This window comes from Macaca fascicularis, chromosome 1, assembly GCF_037993035.2.
Source record: "Macaca fascicularis isolate 582-1 chromosome 1, T2T-MFA8v1.1".
Taxonomy (NCBI): domain Eukaryota; kingdom Metazoa; phylum Chordata; class Mammalia; order Primates; family Cercopithecidae; genus Macaca; species Macaca fascicularis.
The window spans coordinates 16,363,727-16,390,001 of record NC_088375.1 but is presented as its reverse complement, the minus strand read 5'-3'; the positions used below and the strand labels follow the sequence as shown (position 1 = coordinate 16,390,001).

The following is a 26,275-nucleotide window of genomic DNA, read 5'->3' as shown; positions in this document are numbered from 1 at the left end:
GCTCCTGGCAACCACCATTCTATTTTCTGTCTCTATGAAGTCCCCCATTCTAGATATTTCTTATAAATGGAATCACACAGTCTTTTTCTTTTCTGTGAGTGGCTCATTTCACAGCATAATATTTTCCATAAGTGCCATCCATGTTGTAGCATGTGTAAGAATTTTCTTCTGTTTTACCACTGAATAATTTTCCATTGTATGTATATACCGCATTTTGCTTATCTATTCATCCGATACTTGGGAGGTTTTCACCTTTTAGCTATTGTGAATAATGCTGGTATGAACATGAGTGTACAGAATATCTCTTCAAATTCCTCCTTTCAATTCTTTTCAGTATATACCTGAAGTAGAATTGCTGTATCACGTGGTAATTCTATTTTTAATTTTTTGAGGAAATGCTCTACTGTTTTTTGCAGCAGCTACACTATTTTCCATTCCCACCAACAATGAACAAGGGTTCCAATTTCTCCACATCCTCGCCAACACTCATTATTTTATCTTTTTTTGATGGTAGCCATTCTAATGGGTGAAAGAGGTTTTAATTGGCATTTCCCTAATGATTAGTGATGTTGAGCATTTTTTATGTGCTTATTGGCCACTTGTATTTCTCCTTTGGAGAAATCTCTACTTAAAGTCCTTTGTCCATTTTGTTAATGGGATTTGTTTGCTTTTTTGTTATTGAATTGTAGCTATATTTTCTGGATATTAAACTCCCATGGAATAAGGGCCCACAATCCCACAATATTCACAAATATTTATTCCCGTTCCGTAGTTTTTTCACTCTGTTGATTGTGTCCTTTGAGCCAATCTGGTACTCTTGACATTACAGTGTCTCTGTTTAGTTACAGAGGTGGTAGAAGGCATAGATGGAGTGATAGCAATAGGAGTCTACTCCTCTTATCAGACTAGGTGCACAAGGTCAAAGAGCAGCAGGGAGGGGATAGACCCCGAGCCCCACAGTATGGGAATGTTGTGGGCTGGAGGGATGTGCTTTCATCCTGTCTAACATCAAGATTTATCATAGGGACTAAGGTAGGCCTAGGCCAATAGATGGGAGCCAAGTGATCCCCACAGTGGTAAAAGAGGGGATGCCAGGCCAGGTATGGTGGCTCATGCCTGAAATCCCAGCACTTTGGGAACCTGAGGCAGGAGGATTGCTTGAGGCCACAAGTTTGAGATCAGCCTGGGAAACACAGCGAGACTCTGTCTCTACAGAAAATTTAAAAATTAGCAAGGCATAGTGGTGCTCACCTGTAGTCCCAGCCGCCTGGGAGGCTGAGATGGGAGGATGACTTGAGCCCAGGAGTTCAAAGTTGCGGTGAACTATTCTTGTACCACACCACTGCACTGCAGCCAGGGCAACAGAGTGAAACTCCATCTCTAAAAAAAAAAAAAAAAGGAGGAGGAAAGAAACTCAAGGAAACAACTAAGAACCATCCAACCAAATGCAGGTCCTGGAAGAATCTGGCATCCAGGTGAAGTTTTTTTAATCAATTAATGTAATTCTAGCCTTTTACTAAAAGGACACTTGGGACCTCAGGCAAAGACATCACCAGCTTGATAGAGGTTAGGGCTTATTATTTATACACAAAGATGAAGCCAGGAATTGTATGTGTCAATGCCAGATTATCAGTGGAAGATTGGTACCTTTCAGGTAGCTAAAGCTACCTAAATCAAATTAGGAATAAAACCCAGGTCACCAATGAGCCAGGACTGGTGGATCAAAGCTGGTTTAATTTATAGGAGACTTTAAGGTAAATTGGTTTGGTATCTGAAATCATAACTACCTTTCTTTCCCTATTTGTATTTAAAGGATCTGTCTCCAGCGGGACTAGAAAACCATCTGTGGCATTACCTATAAACCCCCTCTAGCTATATAGATTAATATAGAATCATCTTTCTTTATGAGTTTTCCACCAATAAACTTTTATAGATATAAGCAAAGCTTTCCATCAGAGCAAATTGTTTCAGGTCCCACTGCCACCAACAGATGACATCAGTGGTTTGCATATTCAGCTGTCACACTGTTTTTTTTTTGAGACAGAGTCTCACTCTTGCTGCCCAGGCTGGAGTGCGGTGGCATGATCTTGGCTCACTGCAACCTTTGCCTCCCAGGTTCAAGCGATTCTCCTGCCTCAACCTCCTGAGTAGCTGGGATTACAGGCACGCGCCACTATGCCTGGCTAATTTTTCTATTTTAGTAGAGATGGGGTTTCATCAATGGTGGCCAGGGTGGTCTCGAACTCCCGACCTCAGGTGATTCACCCACCTCAGCCTCCCAAAGTTCTGGGATTACAGGCACAAGCCTCTGCGCCTGGCCAGCTGTCATACTCTTTATTTGTCTGTGTTTATTATTAAGCTGTTTTAAGTACATTATTAAATGCATACTATTTGAAAAGTACTACTGATAAAATATTGAAAGCGTTCACACCTAGAGACTTAATATAAGGAAAACAAAGGAAGTGACTTGTAAAAATTGAAAGTGTTAAGGAAATGACAAATGCAGCCGATGCAGCTGAGATGAGTCATTTGACAGTAGCAATGATTCTCAAGGATAAACAGTGAAACATTGGTGAACAAAAAAGTCTATGCAACTGACAATAGAAGGCAAGACAAGGAAAAGAGATGTATGTGGTTGAAAGATGGGCCCTATTATTAGATGAGGTAGATTTTTTAGGCTTTAGTTTATTAGATTAAGTATTCTAAAGCCAAGAGTTAGTTAGAGAACTTGAAGACAGAACAAGGTAATGCTACTGCCAAGGAAACTTCTGTCTTAAGCTGTGTATGGTTGAATGGGTTCATGGCCATTTGAATCTGCACAAAATCAAAGTGAGAAGAGACAAATCCATGTGGGATGGCAAGACATCTAAGGAGATACCAGAAACTAGTTTCAGAGACCCCCAGAGCTCTGGGTGGGGAGTAACTGTCTCAAGAACTTCAGATGCTTATAGAACAAACAGCAGCTAGGAAAATGTGTGTCTGGTTTTAACACTTCAAAGTCATGACCCATGTCCATTTTGGTAGGAATGTGCCCAGAGGCTGCAGACTAAAAACAGGCTCTCTTACTTTGGATTTATGAAAGGCTTTTCAAAGAGCCTTTTAGAACTGGAACATAATTGAGTAGGTAGACAGACTTCTGAAAATCGATTGAATTTGTTTTCCCTTTTGCTCTATATTACCGCTACAAATTCAACATACTTGCTTTCTCTGTTGTCATAGATATCATTAGTAAAATGCTCTAGACATGACCAAGGGCAATGCCTACGGATGTGCAACTAGAAAAGCTCTTCTCAGGATGTGCTCCATGAGTTCTGTAGGGAAAAAAAAAAAAAAAAAAAAAAAAGATTCCATGATCTAGTAGGTGTGGAAAATGCTAACATAGTCAGTTAATAACATTTGAATGTGTTTATTTTTGAGGAAGGTAAGTGAAAATGATTGTCATTAGAATACACCTACCTGACTTCCAACTACAGGGAGCATCACTGCCAGTGGGCACCAGCCACTGTCCTCTAAACCTATCACCCCATTCGTGATGGGCCCGGTTTCCCAGAGGCTGTTCTCAGGCAATGAACAAGAGCAATAGCATAGTAAGTTAGGCCCATTCCTGGAAGACACAAGACTGTTGGACAGCCAGCTTTGGCTCAAGGACTTCCAGACAGCAGTGCTGAATGTTTAGACTTCGCAGCAGTTGAAAACACTTCAACTCTATTTTTCTTGTCTCTCTCCTTTTCTAAGGGTCAGACTTCATTATGATCTGACAGCTCTCCCAGCCACTCCCAACTCCTCCTCCAATTTATTTCTTAGGCATTTCCCCAATACAATTCTTCCCTATTCATTTCTATCTCGGTGTCTGCTTCTTAGACAACCCAGACAATTACAATAACTCATAAACCTCTGTGCACACAAAAAATAGCAGCTGAATATATGAGGCAAAACTTATTAGGAATAAAAGACCTGTACACAAGTGTAATATTACTGGGAGATTTTAATATAACTCTTTCATAATCAGTCATAAGTAACAGACAAAAATTAAAAACATAAAGAAACTTATGAGCCTATAATCTCTCAAATAGATAATAAAAATTATTTTCTAGGTTGATGGAATAATGAAAGGAGAGTTTATTTCTATCATCATCCAATAGAGTTAGAATAGAGTTATAATAAATAATAAGTGATGAAGTTAATACTTTGAAATTATGAAATACATCCACAAACTTTGTAACAAAGAGGCAATCAAAATTGAAACCTAGCATAACGAATTCTCAGAAGACAACGTAGAAACTTAAATGCTTTTACAAAAAAAGAGAGATTAAAATTAATGAAAATTAGGCCTGGTGTGCTGGCTCATGCCTATATTCCCAGCACTTTGGGAGGCCGAGGCGGGTGGATCACTTGAAGTCAGGAGTCCGTGACCAGCCTGGCCAACATGGTGAAACCCCGTCTCTACTAAAAATAACAAAAATTAGCGGAGCATGGTGGCGTACTTCTGTAATCGCAGCTACTTGGGAGACTGTGGCAGGAGAATCGCTTGAATCTGAGAGGTGGAGGGTGCAGTGAGCAGAGATCGCGCCACTGCACTCCAGACTGGGAGATAGAGACTCTGCCTTAAAAAAAAAAAAAAAAAAAGTAATGGGCCGGGCATGATGGCTTACTCCTGTAATCCCAGAACTTTGGGAGGCTGAGGTGGGCGGATCATGAGGTCAGGAGTTTGAGACCATCCTGGCTAACAAGGTGAAACCCCATCTCTACGAAAAATGCAAAAAAAATTAGCCGGGCGTGGTGGTGGGCACCTGTCGTCCCAGCTACTCGGGAGGCTGAGGCAGGAGAATGGCACGAACCCGGGAGGCGGAGCTTGCAGTGAGCTGAGATCACACCACTGTACTCCAGCCTGGGCGACAGAGTGAGATTCCGTCTGGGGTTGGGGGGCAAGGGGGAAGAAAAAAAGAAAAGGAAGGGAAAGGGAGGGGAGTGGAGGGGAGGGAGCCTTGTCAAAGTGCAGGTTAATTACCTCTGCAGTATGCCTAGTGGCCACTCAAGTTGCCTTATTCCGCCCCATATCACCCCTGTATTGCCCCACACATAGTGCAATGCCTAGTATGTAGTAGACACTCAAAGTTGCTCTCCTGAATGTGTGTACGAAACAACAAGATTTAAACAAACTTTTGGTCTTCTCTTGGGAAAGAACTAATCAAAACTTCTACTATCTGGGGAGAATGCTTTAAAAATTCTCTATTGTCTCTCCCTCACTGAGAACACAGTGATTCCACACACAGTTGTGAGGCCTCTTGGTGTGCTTCCCCTCCTGAGCTGCTAAAAGGGAGACTTTGGGCTGTCACTTAGCTTTCAGACTTGTAGGGAAGAATGTGATCCCAGATTAGCAGAGCATGTAAGTCACGTTCTCTCCCACCCAAATGCTCAGTTGGTCTTGTCTTTCAATATCTCCAGTTACTAAGATGAGTCATCAGTACTGGGGTGGGGGTGAGGGGGCAAGTACCTAGGGTAGGGGCTTGGAGACAGAGCTCCCCAGGCACTTCAGAAAGAGGTTCGTTCAAAGAGACATAGGGTTCTACATGGGAGCATTCCAAGAAGAGGAACACCGAGGACGGATGTCACTTCATGTCTTGCTGCACATGTGAGCCCCTGCCATCCTCTTGTAATTTGCAGGTGTGTGTTTTATAACTGCTCCCTGGACAGTTCTAAATGACAAAGCATTTGTGCTGGCAGCACCCTCTACTTCACACCTACTCCTCCAGGCCTCTGGCCAACACAGGGCTCAGAGGAACTACCTTCCTCAAGAATCACACACGTGGCTGGTTTTCTCAGCAAGGGGTCTCGGTTGAGCATTAAAATAAAACAATGCTTGGTTTTTGTATAGGAAACCTTTTTTTCCATCAGTTTCAACAACCCCAGACATTGCCTATTGGAGCTGATGCTTTCGCTCTTACCATATCCTGCTACCTTTCCTGTCTCCAAAGCCCTAAATGGATTCCTCAAGGAATGTCTTCCTAACTTCCCTCAGGCAAGAGGAGGAAGGGCTGTCTTCATTATGTCTTTACTCTAAAGTGTTTAGCACAAAAAAGCAGCTCTGGATTCATTTCATTAATAAAACACAGTGAACAAAAGTCTTCCTGCATCAGTTTGACTGATGAGATCAAATTGTGTGATAACTACTCACCCATACCACAGAAACCACACAAAACTGGACCTGCCTAAGGAAGTTAAACTTAGAATCCCATTTCCCCTTGGGGCTGAGTTTCCATTTTCTCATATATTAAAGAACTTATAAACTATTTTTTAAATTAACCAGCTCTTGGGCCAGATTACCCTTGTAATCCCAACACTTTGGGAGGCCGAGGCAGGCAGATTACCTGAGGTCAGGAGTTCGAGGTCAGCCTGCCCAACATGGTGAAACCCAGTCTCTACTAAAAACACAAAAATTAGCTGGGTGTTATGGCACATGCCAGTAATCCCAGCTACTCGGGAGGCTGAGGTTGGAGAATCACTTGAACCCGGGAGATGGAGTGAGCCGAGATCACACCCCTGCACTCCAACCTGGGCGAAACAGCAAGACTCCATCTCGAAAAATTAATTAAAGTTCAGTAAAACTTACCCTGAGCTGCATGTTGTGCCTCCGTGGTCTCACCCAGTGGAAGGTGAGCACATTCATATTGGCTGGTGAAAATCCAAGCAATATGTTTGTATGGTTCTTAAAGAACTGAGAAACAGCAAGAATATGCACAGTATTTGTAAATAACTTGAGCCTTTATAAAATGATCCTTTGTTGGAAAATACACAGAAAAAGTTGTACGCAGGTTTACCTAGAATGTCAATTGGAATAAAGACTGTGATGGCTTTTTTTTTTTCTTTTTTCTTTTTTTTTTGAGATGGAGTTTCGCTCTTGTTGCCTAGGCTGGAGTGCAATGGCACAATCTTGGTTCACTGCAACCTCCTCCTCCTGGGTTCAAGCAATTCTTCTGCCTCAGCGTCCCGGCTACTTTTGTATTTTTAGTAGAGACAGAGTTTCTCCATGTTGGCCAAGCTGGTCTCAAACTTCCGACCTCAGGTGATGCGTCCATCTTGGCTTCCCAAAGTGCTGGGATTAGGATTACAGGCGTGTGCCACAGTGCTCGGCCAGCTTGGGGCTCTTAATGGCTCCCACCTTGCTTGTAGGCTGCAGCATCTGCCTTCCCTTCTTCCACACTGCACCCTTCTTCCCTCGGACTTGAACTTTGCATCTTGGTTCACTCCTGGGTGTTCACGACTGTCCTTCTGATTGCTATGTCCAGCACATGACCATCCAAAGGAAGCCACTGTCCCTTTAGAGTCACTCTGGACTTTGCCAGCAACATTTCCTAGGTACCCCTGCCCCTTTGCCGTGAGGTCTTGGCAGATACATCACTTATGACAAATTGTTTTCAGATTAAGAGAGGTCTTATTGGGAGCAAAGGAATTTAATTAAAGTCAATGCCCGAATTCCAGCCAAATGAGTGTCCTCTGTATGCATGGCTGATGCCTAGGTTCTCTAAATACATCAATACCAGGGAGCTCACCTGTCCTCTTCCTTCCTTCCTGCTAATGGGGACCCTAAGATTTTTAGTAAAGGAAAAAAAGGATAACTTTGTTTCTTTTCAAACTACCTTCACTTGTACACATCCATGATGATTACCCTCTTTCAATGATCTCTGAGCTCCAGGAAGAGCTCCCTATGAATGGACATTCCTGTGACCTCATCCAGATCTGAGATATTCTAGAAGATGATATATAGAAGATGCTGTTTGCTCTCAGAATGCTCGTTTGTTTTCCAATGTTTGTTAAACTGCATCTTATATGACTTCCGAATCCAAGGAGTCATGGTCAGGAACCCATCAACCCCAAATGGGTCCATGACTAGCAGGGATTCTTCAAACTCCTTAAAAAGTAGTCTGAATTTTTCTGTATGTGATTTTTATTTTCCAGAGGCGAGAATCCACAGTGCTCATGGTGTATTCAAAGAGGTCTGCAACACTGAAAAGATTAAAAACAGATGTTTACTTGGACTCCTTTTCTCATTCTGGCATCCCATGAGACTCTGATGATGTTTGCAGCTTTAACTCCAAACCCAAACCTAAAAAATATTTATCTGAGAGTGTCAGAGTAAAATTTCTGGGTAAAATCTCTGCCTGCTGAAGAAGGCACTTGCACTTCTAAAGAGGGCATGGCACGCCCCTACCTTGATATGATTCATGATTTCCAGCAATATTTGAGGCTTACTGGGCAGTACCACAAATCATTTCCTACTTTTCACAATAATTACCTTGATAAGAGGCTTCCTTAAGAAAGACAAAAAAATGTATCTGGTCCCTGGACACTATCCTAAGATCTTAGTCAACTGTGTCCCAATCCTGGGCTTCCCCTGGGTCAGCCCTGTCTTCAAAGCTCAGAATAATACTTACAGGATGGCAGAAGAATCACTTCATCCTAGGAAAGCTTCCTCAGAAAGCTGAGAAGGTGTTCCATGTCTGGGGAACAACAGAACTCACTAGAGAAGCATTCTATGTGCTAGTATACGGACGGGATTTGGAGGGCCACAGCCTAAGACTGTCAACATGGTGGGTCTTATCAGTTCCGGGGGCTTCTAACTTCAGTTGCCTCTCTCCCTATGACCCCACCCAGTCTTTTAATACTTCCTGCTTTGATCAACATTAGAGGCTATCACCTTTCCACCTTGTGCAAATGCCTGATGATGTTTCTTTCCCCCGCCCACCACCCCCCCAACATTTCTTGAGATGGAGTCTTGCTCTATTGCCCACACTGCAGTGCAATAGCACGACCTCGGCTCACCACAACAGGGTTCCAGTAATTCTCCTACCTCAGTCTCCCGAGTAGCTGGCATTACAGGCATGGGTCACCACTCCCGGCTAATTGTATTTTTAGTAGAGTTGGCATTAGGCCATGTTGGCCAAGCTGGTCTTGAACTCCTGACCTCATGTGATCCGCCCACCTCGGGCTCCCAAAGTGCGGGGATTACAGGTGTGAGCCACCATGCCCGGCCTAAATGTCTGATGATATTTCTTTACTCCAGATGTGCATTCTAACTTCTGTTTATCATCACTGGGATGTCCCCTGGAAAGATTAATCAGCATCTCAAACTTAATATGCTCAAAACTTTATTCTTGATCTCTGGTCACAAATATGCCTCTTTTCTTGTGGTCTTCATTTAGTTATAAATGCATCTCTTCTTCTGGTTGATAATATGAAAAATTCTGGGAGTTACTATTGAAATTTCTCTCTGTAATCCTCCCTAACCAATACATCAACAAGTCCTGGTTGGGCGTGGTGGCTCACGCCTGTAATCCCAGCACTTTGAGAGGCCGAGGTGGGCAGATCACAAGGTCATGAGATTGAGACCATCCTGACCAAGAGGGTGAAACCGTCTCTACTAAAATACAAAAATTAACTGAGCACGGGGGCATGTGCCTGTAGTCCCAGCTACTCAGGAGGCTGAGGCGGGAGAATCGCTTGAACCCAGGAGGCAGAGGTTGCAGTGAGCCGAGATGGTGCCACTGCATTCCAGCCTGGTGACAGAGTGAGACTCCGTTTCAAAAACAAAAACAAAAGAAACAACCAAAAAACAAGTCCTGTTTATCCTACCTCCAAATTATATCTCATATCTGCCTACTTCTCTCCATTTCCACCACCTCCACCGGGTAACCATTGTGCCTGGTGAGAGGATTACATTTCTGACATGATTCCATGCTTGTCCCTTCTCTGATCCTTTTTACTTCAGGCAGCCAGAGTGAACTTTTAAAAAGGCAAATCTAGCCACTGCCCTTGCCAGCTTAAAACACCAACAATGCCTTCTTATGTCATGTGGGATGAAGTCCAAACCTCTTACCTGTAGTGACAGTTCCCTTGAGATCTGACTCCTGCCTCTCTTTTCAGCGCCATCTCCTGTTCCTCCTGGCGCTGTGTCTGCGTTCCAGCCACACTGGCCTTGCAGGACCTTCAACACGTTCAGTTTGTTCCTCTACAGCAATGGGTCTTCATTCTCTCTCTCTCCCCACATGGGAGTAGCGGGAAGATCTCACAGATCACTCTGTTCTGTAAGGAGAGCAGAAAAAGAGCATCCTTCACCTTGAGAAGACCTACAAATTCTCTCTCCTGTACCACACAGTGGAAGTCACTGACGTCATGTCACTTGCTATATTATGCTATGATACCCCTTCCCACTCCAGCTCTAGCAGCTTAAGGATTGTTGTTCCATCATTTTATATGCACTGAGTATGATCCCCAAAGGCAGGTTATTTTAAGCCACCACTTATTTAAAGAGCTATGTTCACAAATTGAAGGCAGCACCAACTTATCTTTTCCTTTAGGGTCCAATATATGGCTGCACTAGGTCCACTGAGACCTCAATTCTACTTTTAATCATTAAAGAGGCCAAGGAGATGCTATCAGATTTTCTCCTAAATATTCTAGATATTTAGAATAAATAAAATGATCTTTAGACAATGGGACAGAAACATGAACAGAACAATGTGTATGTAATTTTAACTTTTGGTAATGTAAGCATATGGATAACGTTGGTTTTTAGAGCTTTTGTATTTTCCAGTCTTTGCTATAAAATTATTAAGCACACACAAAAGTAGAGAATACTATGATAAACTATCATGTATTTGTTACTTAGTTCAATAATTATTAACTTATGGTTGATATTGTTGCACAAATACCTCCTCCAATGTTTGTTTCCCTCCCAAACTGGGTTCTTTTTGAGCAAATACTTGACACATCATGTCATTAGAAAATATTTTACTATGTATTTCTGCAAGTTATGGGCTTATTACTATTATTATTATTTGAAACAGAGTCTCACTTTGTCACCCAGGCTGGAGTGCAGTGACACAGTCTCAGCTCATAGCAACCTCTGCCTCCCAGGTTCAAGCAATTCTCCTGCCTCAGCCTCCTGAGTAGCTTGGACTACAGGTGCGCCACCACGCCCAGCTAATTTTTGTGTTTTTAGTAGAGGCAGGGTTTCACTATGTTGGCCAGGCTGGTCTCAAATTCCTGACATTAAGTGATTCCCGCTTCTGCCTCCCAAAGTAATGGGATTACAGGTGTGAGCCACCACGCCCGGCCAAGGGCTCTTTTAAAACATGATCAAAACATAAATATCACACATTAAATTATTAATACTTTCTTAATATCATAAAATATTCAGTGTATTCAAATTTCTAAGAGTATCTCAAAGTATTTTACAGCAGTTGGTTTATTTGAATGAGGATCAATAGATACACATTGCGTTTGGTTGATATAACTCTTAAGTTTTTTTTCTTTAAAAAATTTTTTTAAGACAGGGTGTCACTTTGTTACCCAGACTGGAGTGCAGTGGTGTGATCTTGACTCACTGCAGCCTAGATCTTCTGGGATCAAGCAATCCTCCTGCGTCAGGCCCCCAAGTAGCTGGGACCACAGATGCATGCCACCATGCCTGGCTGATTTTTGTATTTTTTTGTAGAAACCGGGTTTTGCCATGTTGCCCAGGTTGGTCTCAAACCCCTGGGCTCAAGGGATCCGTCCACTTCAGCCTCCCAAAGTGCTGGGATTACAGGCTTAAACCACCACGCCAGCCCCTCTTGTTTCTTTTAATCTGTAGATTTCCCTCTCTATATTTTTCTTTTCAATGTGTTTGTTGAAGAGATTAAAGAAACCAGGTCATTTTTCCTACGAATTTTACTAATTGCATCTTCATGGTGTTATTTAACATACTCTGTTTTCTTAAAAGCTGGCAGTTCGATCTGGAAGATTTATCAGATTAAATTTCAGTTTTTTGGCAGGAATGACTCATGGTTGTGTACTTTCATCAGGAGGCACATAATGTCTGATTATCTCCCTTTATGGGATGTTGAGATTGATTGCTGGGTCAAATCTTGTTAGTCTTTCCATCATTTTAAAGTTCCCCATCAGTTTCTCATCTAACAGTTTTAGCAGTCATTGATGATCACTGCCTACATCCATTATTTTACTAGGAGTTCTGAAATGATGTCATTACATTAATCCTTCTTCATTTAGTAGCTGGAGTGCTGCCATAAAGAAAGACTTTTCTTCATGAGCTATATGATAATCCCTAAGCATAGTTTGTAAAGGAAAAGCACAATAAATGCTTGACTGTTTTCTCGTTTTTAGAATAGTTAGTTCCCTAACATCTGCTAAATGTGACCAAAGACCAATGGTGGCTCTTTTTTTCAGTATCATTTTGAACCCATGAATGATACAATATTAGATGCCTAAAAATTCTTGGCAGTTATTATCCTTTTTGAGAACCCAACTGTCCCATCTTTAGTGAGTGAGGGTGTCTCTTTAATTTGGTTTCTAAACCCTGTTGACATGACCCTAGAGATCTTTAAAAGATTTCTTTTATTTTCTGGTATAATAAGATGCTCTAGCTCATCTTGTCTGTTTCCTGAACCAGATCTGAAACAGTCATTTCTCCAAAAAGACTTTATGTGCGAAACAATGTTGCGAGATCACAGACTGAGTACTAGGCATGATCTTTGCTGTCAGGCCTCAGAGCCCAAGCTAAGCCATCATATCCCCAGTGACCTGCACATATACATCCAGATGGCCTGAAGCAACTGAAGACCCACAGAAATGAAAATAGCCTTAACTGATGACATTCCACCATTGTGATTTGTTTCTGCCCCACCCTAACTGATCAATGTACTTTGTAATCTCCCCCACCCTTAAGAAGGTTCTTTGTAATTCTCCCCACCCTTGAGAATGTACTTTGTGAGATCCACCCCCTGCCCCCAAAACATTGCTCTTAACTCCACCGCCTATCCCAAAACCTGTAAGAACTAATGATGATCCACCACACTTTGCTCTCTTTTCGGACTCAGCCCGCCTGCACCCGGGTGAAATAAACAGCCATGTTGCTCACACAAAGCCTGTTGTGTGGTCTCTTCACACGGACACGTGTAAGACACTTGCTCCATATTTCTTTGCCCCTTTTAGTGGACAAGGCAATATAAAACATGCACTTTTAAAGGAAAAGAATATGGGCATAGTGACATAGCCAACTGAAATAGAAGTCAGAGAAATTTTACTCTTTGATTTTATATTTGTGACTCTAATTACTTACCCTGAAATTCTTGGTTCTGGCAAAGTTAACATAATTACTTGTTTTTACCTTACATGTCTTAGTTTCAGAAAAATGATGCCCAAATCATTCAATATAAATATTGAATACAGTTTACAATTTCTCTGGAGTGGGATGGGGTGTGGTGGCTCTCGTCTATAATCCCAGCACTTTGGGAGGCTGAGGCAGCCTGATCACCTGAGATCAAAAGATCAAGACCATCCTGGCCAAGATGGTGAAGCCCAGTCTCTACTAAAAATACAAAAATCAGCTGGGTGTGGTGGCACGTCCATAGTCCCAGCTACTCGGGAGGCTGAGGCAGGAGAATCGCTTGAACCTGGGAGGCGGAGGTTGCAGTGAGCTGAGATTGCACCACTGCACTCCAGCCTGGCGACAGAATGAGACTCCATTTCAAAAAAATATAAAAATAAAAATAAATTTCTCTAGAGTGTCTTTTTACCATTAGGATATATCCCACTCGGGACAGTCAGTCAAGTTACTGTATTTTAAATCACCTGAAATATTGTAACCCTTGTGGGGTTAAGTGGCTACATATTTTTAAATTCTGAAAAAGAATTGTTTTTGTTTACATTGTTCTGTTTCAAATAACTACCAAGATTTTCTTAGCATTATAAGGGTAACATTCTTAGAGGAGTATAGAGATGAGAGGAAACACTTTTGTGTTTATAGCGGGGAAAAAGTACATTGAAGTTGGTCAGATTACACAGTGGAGATGACGGAGCCTGCTAAGAAGGTGAGACTCCCACACTGGGACTCACTTCAGCTTTCTTGTCAAATTGGCATCAGTAACTATGACACACTTACTGGCCACAGCTGTGGGAGAATATCAATGCACTAGTGGAGATTTTTCTCATGAAACTCCCTGACGTACACAGAAAAATGAGTGACCATTTACTACTAGATTCCTTTCTAAACAGTCTATAAACATTCTTGTCTTCCACCAACCCCCAGAGTAAATTCACCCCTTCGCTCAAATTTTAGTTCACCTGGAACCTAATAAATGGTTAATGTTACCTTTATTTTATGATGGTGTTTTGTCATCAGATTTCATTATTTTGCCTTTAGTATAGAGCAATGTTTGCTCTATTCCCTTTGGGAATTGTAAACAAGGTGTACTAGCCTGACCTTTGGTGATTCCGCCTTGGCTTCCCAAAGTGCTGGGATTACAGGTGTGAGCTACCACGCCCGGCCAAGGGCTCTTGGTTAAATGGTGAGCCTGCCACCCAGGTGAAGTGCCTCCACATTTGTGTTCTTTAAGAGATGGTAACTGGGATTCGGTGTTTTATATAAGAATCACCAGAATAGCATTTATGTAGCTTTCACTAAAATATTTTCTCAGGGGACAAACAAGTAGTATGTCATTTGGATATTAAATACTAGGAATAGTTTGGTTTTTTTTCTTAAGTAATGTACATGGGCAGTGCTCTGCCCATCCTGATTTTTGTGTAAAATTTCTCCTTTCCATCTCTCAGCAATAGAAACTTACTATGGTCATACGGGGACTCTGCAGGGGACAGACACTGCACATATTGCTGTCTTGCATTTTAGTATCATTACTTACTAAGCTGGTAATGTGCTTTGGACCTGCAGGAAGCCAAGTCAGCTTTGAGAGCTGCAGCATGACTCGATTAAGTGATCAAAGTCCTTAAACTCAGGGACTGAGAAGGCCCATCTTAGCTCTACTCTGATGTATTGGGTTGTTTTGGACAAGGCACTATGCCCACCTACTATGAAAACATGCTGCCTAGTATGAAACCGCCAGGGGCATGGTAAGAAAGTGTCCATGGCACTCCCAGGGGACACTTTTATGGCCATTCAAGAGAAATACTTATCTTCCTCACTCTACATAAAGTCTGTTCTCTTGGTTTATGCTAATTTTGTATTTGCAACCCACATTTCTTTTTTCTTCTCCTCTTTGATTCATGATGTATTTGAAGGTTCCGCTCAAGAATCTATTTCTGACACTCCATTCCTGAGTGCCACTGCCAGTTTGGATTGTCTTTTTCTCCCTTCCCTTATTTTACAACTAAGCGATATCGATGTGGAGGGATTTATATCACCCTACAGAGGAGTTTTTGCATCCTGCTGTGTCCCAGGCCCACGCCCAGCTGCAGTGTGCTGCAATGAGCATTGCTTGCAATGTGAGCATGCAGGTTCTTTGGAGGTCTTGCTGTGGGTTTCGATTTTGTTTATCATTTCATGTTTGTTGTGGTTTGAACATGACACTGATGGATCTGTTTAAAAACCTCAACCTTTTCCAGCAGAATATCACATTTATAACTTATAACCTTCACTTCAATCAGCAACGTCAAAAAGTTATATGTTAGGTGTAATGACCATGAATGTACTATCATCCCACACAGGTCAAAGGCCTCCTTGGGAGCTCCTGTGTTTGCTGTGGCCACATTAATTATTTAGTGGCATGATAGCTTACCTTCTATTTCTATGCTAATTTGAAACTTTGGAAAGCAGCAATCACATTACCTCAGTCCTTTGCTGACTGTTATTTTTGATGAATGATTGGTCGTGGTGCTCTTTTTTTAAAAAAAAGATTAGCAGTCAGAACAAGATATTGGTTAAAGACAACGCCTACGTCACCTATGCAAGGACTAATTTCATAAATGTGTTCCAAGAAGAGTTTTGTCCTGGCAAATAAATGTGTATGCCTTCTTTTATCACAAATTTTAAAATATTATCTGTAAATATTAAAATATATTATAAAATATATGCACATATATTATTTTGTTTTATATGAAAGAAAACTTTATCTCAAATTCATTACCAAATGCTGCTTCCTTTAAAGAATGGTGCGGATTTTTATTTTAAGTCTCTTCATTTGTTTAAACCCACAAGTTTTTCCAATCCTTTTGCAAATGACCGCTGCATATACACTGATTTAATTTTTACTGTGGAATGTTAGGTCCAGGGGAGTCATATAGGGTCATGAAATAAATATCACTCTAGCATGTATTCACTTCCTTCTTGATTTTGGCAGATTTTTGTGGTTGAAGGAGTGGTTTCTCTCTATTTAAAAAACAAATTTTGTAGGTCTTCAGCCCTAAATTTTCTCCGTTTCTTCATAACAATACCCAACACCATTGTTTCAATTCTTTTTAATAATATGATAGAAAAAGTGAACCATTTTTGTCCAAAATCCAAACATCCAAATTGTCAAAAATCCAATTTGTGGCAGTTTTCTTGACTCCAGATCATTGGACAACTGCCTTTAATAATGAAACCACAGTGGCTTGTAATATTTTGCCTTTGTGTTTAGGATCTTTTTCATTTCAAACAACCACAACAATCCTACAATCCTACTGTTAGGGTATATGCAGTAATCGACATCCTGTATTTCCCGACTTGGCTGCAGAGAACAGAACATCCAGTGCACATGCCAGCCTAACGTGAGAGCCCCTTCTTTGAGTGACAGGCATTGTCTGTTTTTACTCAGATTTATTCCTCACCCTGCCCCCGAAAACAACAATTTTGCAGACTCTTGTGCCAACTGGTTTCTAACTAGATTCAGAAACAGAGAGGCACTGGCAGGAGCTGGGAGGATGGGAGGAATAGAGAGTCCAGAGTATTTCTTCCTCCCTCCCCGACACTCACCTGCTTCGGTGGCTTCTCCAGCAATGACTGAGTCTTCTCTGCAGTCCCAGATCCTGCCAGCTAGGCCCTCCCTCCATGACCCCAGCCTCTTCCCCGGATGCCTCATAAATCCACCTCTCCAGGTGGTCCTGGCCTTGGATTCTGAATACACTCTTTGTATTAGTTTCTCAGGGCTGCTCTAACAATGTACTACACACTGCATATTTTAAAACAACAGAGATGTATTGTCTCACAGCTCTGGAGGCTGAAAGTTCAAAATCAGGGTGTCAGCAGGGCCGTGCTCCCTCTGAGAATCTGTCCTCACCTTTTGCAAGCTTCTGGTGGTGGCCACAATCCCTGGCATTCCCTGGTTTGCAGCTGTGTTATTCTCGTCTGTCTCTGTCATCAGAAGGCCGTCTTGTCCCTATGTCTGTCTCTGTGTCTCTTCTCTTTTTATAAGCACACTAGTCCTATTAGATTAGGGGCCCACTATTCCAGTCTGACCTAATTTTAACTTAACTAATTACATTTGTGATGACCTAATTTCAACATACCTTTTTGAGGGGGTACAATTTGGCCCATGACACCGCCTTCCTGTGTGGCCGCAGTTTGCCACTGTCGCCGCTCTGATGCATCAGGTTGTTTGGGGCAAGACACTTAACTGAATCTCCTCTGAGATGCCAAGACCTGATGTCTTTCATTGCCCCTTGGCTATTTCAGCTCTTCCAGCACCTTCCCAACTAGTTCCCCTAATTGAATTCTTACCATTGAATTCTTTAATCTGCGCTTTCTTTTTCTTTTTCTTTTTTTTCTTTTTTTTGATATGGAGTCTTTGTTGCCCAGGCCGGAGGGCAGTGGCACGATCTCTACTCACTGCAAGCTCCACCTCCCAGCTTCACACCATTCTCCTGCTCAGCCTCCCAAGTAGCTGGGACTACAGGCACCCACCACCACGCCCGGCTAATTTCTTGTATTTTCAGTAGAGATGGGGTTTCACCGTGTTAGCCAGGATGGTCTCGATCTCCTGACCTCATGATCCACCCGCCTCAGCCTCCCAAAGTGCTGGGACGACAGGCATGAGCCACCGCGCCTGGCCTGGGCTTTATTTTTCTGAGTAGACCGTTATGGCTACACCAGTAGAAGAGATGTTTCTCCTTGTTTGTTTCTTTTGTTTGTTTCATATTCCTATTATTCCCTTGTGAGTACTGGTTTAAACAGCAACAGAGGATAGTGCCAAACCTTCCCACTAGCTGAAGAATTAGAGCAGGTGGCTCTTTCCCGCAAACAAGAGCTGCCAAAAAACATGTCTTCACTTCAGAAAAATCCTTCAGCAGACTGATATACACCATGAGGCCATAATCATGATTAGCTTTTCTTTTTAAATTCTGAATGGGTACGACATCAGCTCTGAAACACAAAGGAGTGTCTAACAGACATCAATCATTTGGCCTCATCAGAACGAGAAATAGAACAAATCAAAACAGCAACTTGGAATGTTTTTAATTTTCTTGGACTCTACTACATCTCCCACATGGCATTATTTCTCAGGGAGTTGCTTTTATTTTCATTTGGTGCAACCCTTTATTTTCCTACAGAAACGTTCATACCTGTGAAAGAGCCATCATAGTAGAAACCACCAATGATGCCCACAGAACAGCTGTGGCCAAGGAATACTGAGATTATCTTCTCTGTCAGTCCCTGCAGGCATGATGGAGATGCTCTCTTTTAGGTCCACTGGGTTAATTTGGCTCCCTGAAGACCTTGACAAAATGCCTTCTGTGGTGGCGTTTTTGTTCCAGGAAAGCATTTTGTTAATTTTGTGCTATAAAATACATCTTGGGGTGCATGGGAAGTAAATGGTGATCAATGAAGGGGCTATAAAATCTTCCTAAAAAATGGTGAAGGAAACTTTCTAAGGCTGGATCTCAGTGGCAATAAAATAAGGGCATACAAAAGGACCTCAGTTTTTTAAATTTGTTTTTAATCTATTTAGAGACAGAGTCTCATTCTGTCCCCCAGGCTGGAGTGCAGTAGTGTGATCATAGCTCACTGCAACCCCGAACTCCTGGGCTCAAGTGATCTTCCCACCTCAGCCTCCCAAGTAGCTGTGGCTATGAGAGTGTGCCACCACATCTGGCCATCTGGCTATTTTGTTGTTTTTGTTTCATAGAGATGGAGTCTCGCTATGCTGCTCAGGCTGTTCTTGAACTCCTGACCTCAAGTGATCCTCTCACCTTCAGCCTCCCAAAGTGCTGGAATTACAGGAGTGAGCCACCATTCCCAGCCTAATTTTAAAATTATTAATGTTGTGCAGACATCTAAAGATAGCCCAGAATGGGTAATTTGATTCATTAATTAATTGACCATTCATTCATTCATTCAGCAATGTTTACCCAGTGCCTGCTATATTTGAAGTCTGACTCTAGATGATGGGAATATACAGTGGAAAATAAGAAAGTCGGGGATTTCGTTCTCACAGATCTTAAACTTGAATAAAAGAAAATACAGTTAATTAGTAAACAAGAAAATGACGGTGAGTGATAAAGGCTCTAATAAAATTAAAAGAGGCAGTGTGATAGAGATAGCTTGGGTGATTGCCTGGAAATCATCCTGATTCCTCCCTTTCTCTTTGGGCAGGTGATATGGTTTGGCTTCGTGTCCCCACCCAAATCTCATCTTAAATTGCAATCCCCAGGTGTTCAGGGAGGAACGTGGTAGGAGGTGATTGGATCATAGAAGGAGTTTCCCCCATGCTATTCTCATGATAGTGAGTGAGTTCTCACAAGATCTGATGGTTTTATAAGTGCTTGGCAAGCTCCTCCTTTGCTCACTCTCCCCTTGCCTGCTACCATGTAAGACATGCCTGCTTCCCCTTCTGCCAGGATTGTAAGTTTCCTGAGGCCTCCCAAGCCATGTGGAACTTTTGAGTCAATTAAACCTCTTTCCTTTATAAATTTCCCAGTCTTGGGTAGCATTCTTTATAGCAGTGTGAAAACAGACTAATACAGCAGGGCAAACCTCTCCAAGGATATGTCACTTGGGCTGTGGCTGAATCACAAGGGAGGGACAGCTTTGCAAAAGACCTGGGGAAAGAACATTTCAGGCAGAGAAACATGAAGCATAAATTCTGAAAACTGGGAATAAACTCAGGGAGTTGGAGAACCACAAGCAGCCTGCATGTCTGAGTGTACTGAGTTGTGGAATATGAAATCAGATTAAGTCAGAGGTCAGCAGGCCAGGAAACGTAGGGTCTTGTTGGAGTTTCAATTTTATTTTGTCATCAGTGGGAACTTTTTGGAGGATTTTTAAAGTATGGAAGAGAAATTATATAATCTAAGTGTGTAGAATAGACTTCAGAGAGGAAAGAATGAAACCAAGGAGACCAAAGAATTGTCCAGTGAGAGATGGTCCCTGAACTGGTGATGGTGGCACTGGCAATGGAGGCATGTGGACAAATGCAAGGGGCATTTTGGGAGTAGCATTCACAAGACTTAGCAATGAACTGGGTGATGGGATGTGGTGGGCAGATATTAGGATGACCTCTGTTTATCCTCACCTCCTGATATTCATGCCCTTGTGAAGTCTCCTGTTTTTGAATATGGGGTGAGCCTATGACTTGTTTCTAACCAACAGAATATAGAAACAGCGATTGCATGGCACTTCTGTGAATGCAGTACATAAGATCTAAATGTCTGTTTTGATAGCAGACTGTTTATTAGCTGTCACCCTTGCTGGCATTGATGAAGCAAGTTTCTGTGTGGAGAGGCCCTTATGGCAATGAATGATGTCTGGCCAATAGCCAGTAAGGGCCTCAGGCCTTCAGTCCAGTAACCCACAAAGAACTGAATCTTGCCAATAACTATGAGGAATTAGATAATTCCCCACTTGAGGCTCAGATGAGACTGCAGCCTGGGCAACACCTTGATTGCAGCCTTGTGAGAGACCCTGAAGCAGAGGAAGCTGTGCCTATATTCTTGCCCACAGAAACTAAGATCAGAAGTATGCTTCAAGCCACCACATTTCTAGTAATATTGCTACACAGCAGCAGATAATGATTACATGGAATAAGCAGGAATGGGGAGTCAAGAATGACTTCTTGAACAACTGGATAGAAGGTAGAATAATTTACTGAAATGAGGAGGCTTGGGGAAGAACAGGTTCAGGGAGAAATCAAGAGTAGAGGTTTCAAATAAGTGGTTGGATATGCACATAAGGAGCATAGTAGAGAAAGGTGGTTGTCAGTAGCCTATCACTGGCATTTCCTTTATCCACATGTGTAAAATCAATAGAGTCATTACCAGATCTCCCCTGTTTAAGAGTGCTGTGTAGGCTGGCCTAGGACGTGGGTTCTTCTTTTCTGCTCCACCCCACTTTGCTGGACTTTATTCCCCTACACAATGCTTTGCTACCTCTGCTATCATCACATTCTCATTCTGCCTGTCTCCCTTTGCCCTTCATATCCTGTCCTAGGTTCAGCTTTCGTAGCATCTTTTACCAAGATTTATTCCAGACAGAGAATCCTTTCAGATCTTGTATTCTCTCCTCATTTCCCAGCCTGATCAAAACATGCCTTTCGATGCTCATTCACCAAGGATTCTGCTACCAAATAGCAAATATATGCTGAGAGGTGGTGCTGTGTAAGGAATATGGATTTGGAGAAAGGTTGGAATTTGAACTGAAAATCTACTAGTTATGGGCTGAGAAAGACACATAACGTCTTCATTTTCTCATCCGTAAAATAATGATAGCAATTATAGCAATGCCTACCTCCTAATGCTGTTTAAACATAAAATCACTGGAGTTACAAAATGCCCAGTACAGTCCTTGGTACATAGCAGGTATGGTAAATCATACCTATTATAATCAAACTGATTTTTTCTAAAGTGAAAAAAATTATCTCTGGCTAACATATTACCTTATAGCTCTTATATTCCCAAATTTAAAATAACCACATTCGATTTCTTTCAATGCTCTAGTCTATTTTTATCAGTATTTAAATGTGTTCCAGACACATCTGTCTTTAAAAAGAATTTTTTTTCAATCATTCCACTTTCCTCACTAGACAGCTTCATTCTCTCTCCCCTCGCCTTCAGAATCATGCATTCTGAGCCTTGTCTGCACTCTGTCCTCATTGCCTCGTGGCTACTTCTTGCATTCTGTACAAAGAGTTTTGCACCTACTGTTCCACATTTTTTTTTTTTTTTTTTTTTTTTTGAGATGGAGTCTCGCTCTGTCACCAGGCTAGAGTGCAGTGGTGCAATCTCGGCTTACTGTAACCTCCACCTCCGGGATCCAAGCAATCCTCCTGCCTCAGCCTCCTGAGTAGCTGGGACTCCAGGCGCCTGCCACCACGCCCAGCTAATTTTTTGTATTTTTAGTACAGACGGGATTTCACCATGTTGGCCAGGATGGTCTCAATCTCTTGACCTCGTGATCTGCCTGCCTCGGCCTCCCAAAGTGCTGGGATTGCAGGCGTGAGCCACCGCGCCCGGCCTACTGTGCCACTTTTAAGGTTGTACTTCCAATGTCACCAAAGGCATTGTTGTTACTAAACCCAGTGGCTACTTTTCAGTCCTTATCTTACCTGAGCTCTTTGCAGCAATTAATTGTATAGACTACGCTTCATTGCTGGAACGTTCTCTTCCATCTGTGTTTCCCACAGGTGATCTTCACTCCTGTGGCTTCAATGACTATCCATGGGCTTATGTTTTCAGTCTGACTCTCTCCTGGACTCCTGAGCTGCAAACCCAGCTCTCTTCTGGATCTCCCAAGCTCTTGTTACTCAATCAAATTTACTACTTTCCCATGAAACTGCTTCTTCCTCATTCCATCTGTATGAATGGCACTACGGAGACTCAGCTTCCTAAGCCAGAGACCCTACCACACACATCCCCACCACCCACTCCTTTTCCACTTCAAAGCCCTGTTGATTGTTGAGTTGCTGTGTTCCATAGATTCTGCTTCCACAGCAACTGTGGAATCTGATTACTGACCTCCACCCTCCTGGGGTGATACGGTTTGGCTGTGTCCTCACCCAAATCTCATCTTGAATTGTAACTCCCACAATTCCCACCTGTTGTAGGAGGAACCTGGTGGGAAGTAATTGAATCATGGGGACGGTTTTTTCCGGTGATGTTCTCCTGATAGTGCCTAAGTCTCACGAGATCTGATAGTTTTAAAAACGGGAATTTCCCTGCACAAGCTCATTCTCTTTCGCTGTAGCCAGGTTAGAAGTGCCTTTCACCTTCCACCAGGACTGTGAGGCCTCCCCAGCCACATGCAACTGTGAGTCCACTAAACCTATTTTTCTTCCCAGTCTCGGGTATGTCTTTATCAGCAGCGTGAAAACGGACTAATACATGGGGCCACCTCATCACTGACTGGATCACTGTACCTACCCATTCCCTGGTCATCTGGCTTTCAGGGTTGCACCTTTCCAGTCAGTTCTCTGCATTTAAGTGATCCTATTAAAACACAAGTCCACTCACATACCGCCCTGCTTTCAGCCTTTTCAGTGCTCCCATCACCCTATGTCTGATATTCAATCTCCTTAGCATGGCATTTGGCGCCCCCATCATGGGGCTACTTTGTGACCGCTCAGCATTTTATTCAGATCTTTCCTTACGCCCATATGCCCTATTTCAGCCACACTCAACTATTTGCAGTGACCCCATATTTCACACTCTTTTGTGACCCTTCCTTCTCCCCTCCCGTCTCCTCTTTTCTTCTTTCCTTTTTTTTTTGGCGGAGTCTCACTCGGTCCCCCAGGCTGGAGTGCAGTGGCCTGATCTCAGCTCACTGCAACCTCCACCCCCCGGATTCAAGCGATTATCCTGCCTCAGCCTCCGAGTAGCTGGGATTATAGGCGCCTGCCACCGCGCCCAGCTAATTTATATATTTTTAGTAGAGCCGAGGTTTCACCATCTTGGCCAGGCTGGTCTTGAATTCCTGGCCTCGTGATCCACCTGCCTCGGCCTCCCCAAGTGCTGGGATTGTAGGTGTGAGCCACCGCGCCCGGCCGACACTTGCTTTCTTGTAAGTTATTTTCCCTGCCCAGTCTCTTCCCGGTTGGCCTCATAATGTCTCTGGTCCTTCTGAACTCAGCACAGATGCTGTCTTCTCTGGGACTCTGCCGAGCCTATGCAGCTCTTCCTGTGCACCCTCGCAGCCTCTCAGTAGAACTATATCTACGTTAGAGTTGACTCCTCCCTCATCTGCCTCTCCCACTAGCGTTTCCTGTTTCTTGAAGGAAGGTGCTGCATCTTTCTTCACAATTGTATTTCCAGCCTGGTGCCTGGAGGCACTCTGGAAATAGTTCCTCAATGAATACACTCTCAGTGTGGTACCTTTTCAGTTCCTGGAATATTTCAGGCCTCTCACTTCAGAACTTCTGCCCTTGATTTTTCCCTATGTCAGCCAAGTTTTCCCCTGTCTTTTTGTATAATTGGCCCCTTCTAATTCTTCAGGATTCAGCTGAAATTTCACTGTGCTGGAGAAGTTTACTAACCACACTATCTGCTGACCTCCTTCACAACACTAAGCACTGGTTCTTATTACCTTCTATTTGTTTACTTGTTAATTGTATGACACCTCCCAATCCTCTTGCTAAAATATAACCTACATGAGAATCAAAACAGTATCTGTTTTATTATTCACTGTATCCACAACAGCTAGAAGATGGCTGACATATGATACTTGTTTAAAAATCCTTGATGAATAGATTAATGAAAGCAATTGATGTTAACTATCGAAGGGAACTGTTCCTGAGGAGGAATGGGAGAGGTTCGAGTATATTCATAAAGCAAGGGGAAACCTTGAAAGTGGGCAGGTGAAAATTGTTAGGGCTGGGTGTGGTAGCTCACGCCTGTAATCCCCAGCACTTTGGGAGGTCGAGGCAGGCGGATCACAAAGTCAGAAGTTCGAGACCAGCCTGGCCAATATGGTGAAACCCCGTCTCTACTAAAAATACAAAGATTAGCAGGACGTGGTGGCACGCGCCTATAATCCCAGCTACTTAGGAGGCTGAGGCAGGATGATTGCTTGAACTCGGGAGGCAGAAGTTGCAGTGAGCCGAGATTGTGCCGCTGCACTCCAGCCTGGGTGACACAGCAAGACACTGTCTCAAAAAAAAAAAAAAAAAAAGAGAAAGAAAATGTAAGTTAGCTGGAGATTCTCAAGAACACAAAAGGTCACGAAGATAGGGCTATGTGTTGACAACTGGATCTGAAAAGTGAAAACAAAACCAAAAGCTAGGGCTCTTCTCATTTGGAAACTGGACCAAAGAAGGCAAGGTCAGTGTAGCAGAGACTGTTTTTGCTCCATCCAGCTCTCGTTGGTCACCCCAGGACTTGCATAAGGGGTCCCTGAGCATGGTAGTCACAGTGGCAAAGATGGATGTGACAGATACATAGGCCAAGAGCATGGGCTTGCATTCGCCAGATCTGCCTAGATGCTCTCAGTGCCAAAAATGAGAGCCCTGCAGCAAGCCCTAGGTACGGCAGCAAGCCCTAGCACCATCTCTTAAGGAGACAAACCATTAGTGCTAAATTAATTCCATGGGACACCTTCCACCCTGAAGTGAGCAGTAATTTGTCTTTATTCTGATACATATTCTGGGTATGGGGTCACCATCCCTGCCTGCACTGCTTCACTCAGTATCATTAACTGAAGGTTTAAAGAGTCATTTTCCAACATGGGATCTCATATTAAATCACCATGAACCGCGGGATCCACTTTACATGTGTTAGAAATGCTTGTTCCCCGGTGCCATAAAGAAATAGCACTTGAACATAAATTTAATTTCCTCAGCAAGGCCATTTTTACTTTACTTTCTGGTACACTCGCCAGCAGTTTTGCCACTTTGTTCGAGAGGACACCGAACAAAGGAGACAGGGTCATTTATAACCTGACGCGTCCACCTTACTGCTGTGTCTGGTTTCCATTCCATTCCATTCCATTCCACTGGAACGGGACCTCACACTCTGTATTTGTCCCGACTGGCTGGCAACTTAGAACTTTTTATAGGAGGCAAAGGCACAGGAGAACAAAGGAAGGAGGAAGTAACTTGTGGAATGCTGAGAAAGGTAAAAACACCTCCAAATAAGGAAGAGGAACAGGCTATGACCTAATGCTTGCTTGGACCAGTATAAGCCTCCAGGGCAAATATTTAGGCTAAATTGTGGGAGCTAAGACCGTAAAGTACATTGATTTCTTTATCACGGCTAGCAGATATCTAAGAATGTTAGCACAGGTCTTTGAATAGATTTTGCTTCTAAGAGAAGTTACTATTTATTCCTAATTAGTTGGGGAGGAAAGTCTTTGAAGAGGAATCTCTACTTTACTTCTTACTCATGGAATGAGGTTTGACGATGGGCATGTTGCCGTGAGATCCACCGGTCCTATCAAAAGCCGTATTACCCCGAGAGGTTGTCAGCCTGACAGGATATTGGAATGGTCCCTGAGAGGCTCAGCAAAGATGCCAGTGATGTGCCTTCCCATGTGGTTGGGGCAAGATGTGGTATACATTGAACCAAGAGCAATTATAGGATGCTG

General features: G+C 42.8%; 1 long non-coding RNA gene across 1 annotated transcript; it reads right to left on the bottom strand.

The window, feature by feature from the left end:
* Positions 1 to 6,743: 6,743 nt before the first annotated feature.
* Positions 6,744 to 10,221, bottom strand: LOC141409208 (uncharacterized). The gene is made up of 2 exons (XR_012428441.1): positions 9,875 to 10,221; positions 6,744 to 8,004 (listed from the first exon to the last, which is right to left on the bottom strand). It is a non-coding gene; the product is annotated as an uncharacterized lncRNA (long non-coding RNA).
* Positions 10,222 to 26,275: the final 16,054 nt, after the last annotated feature.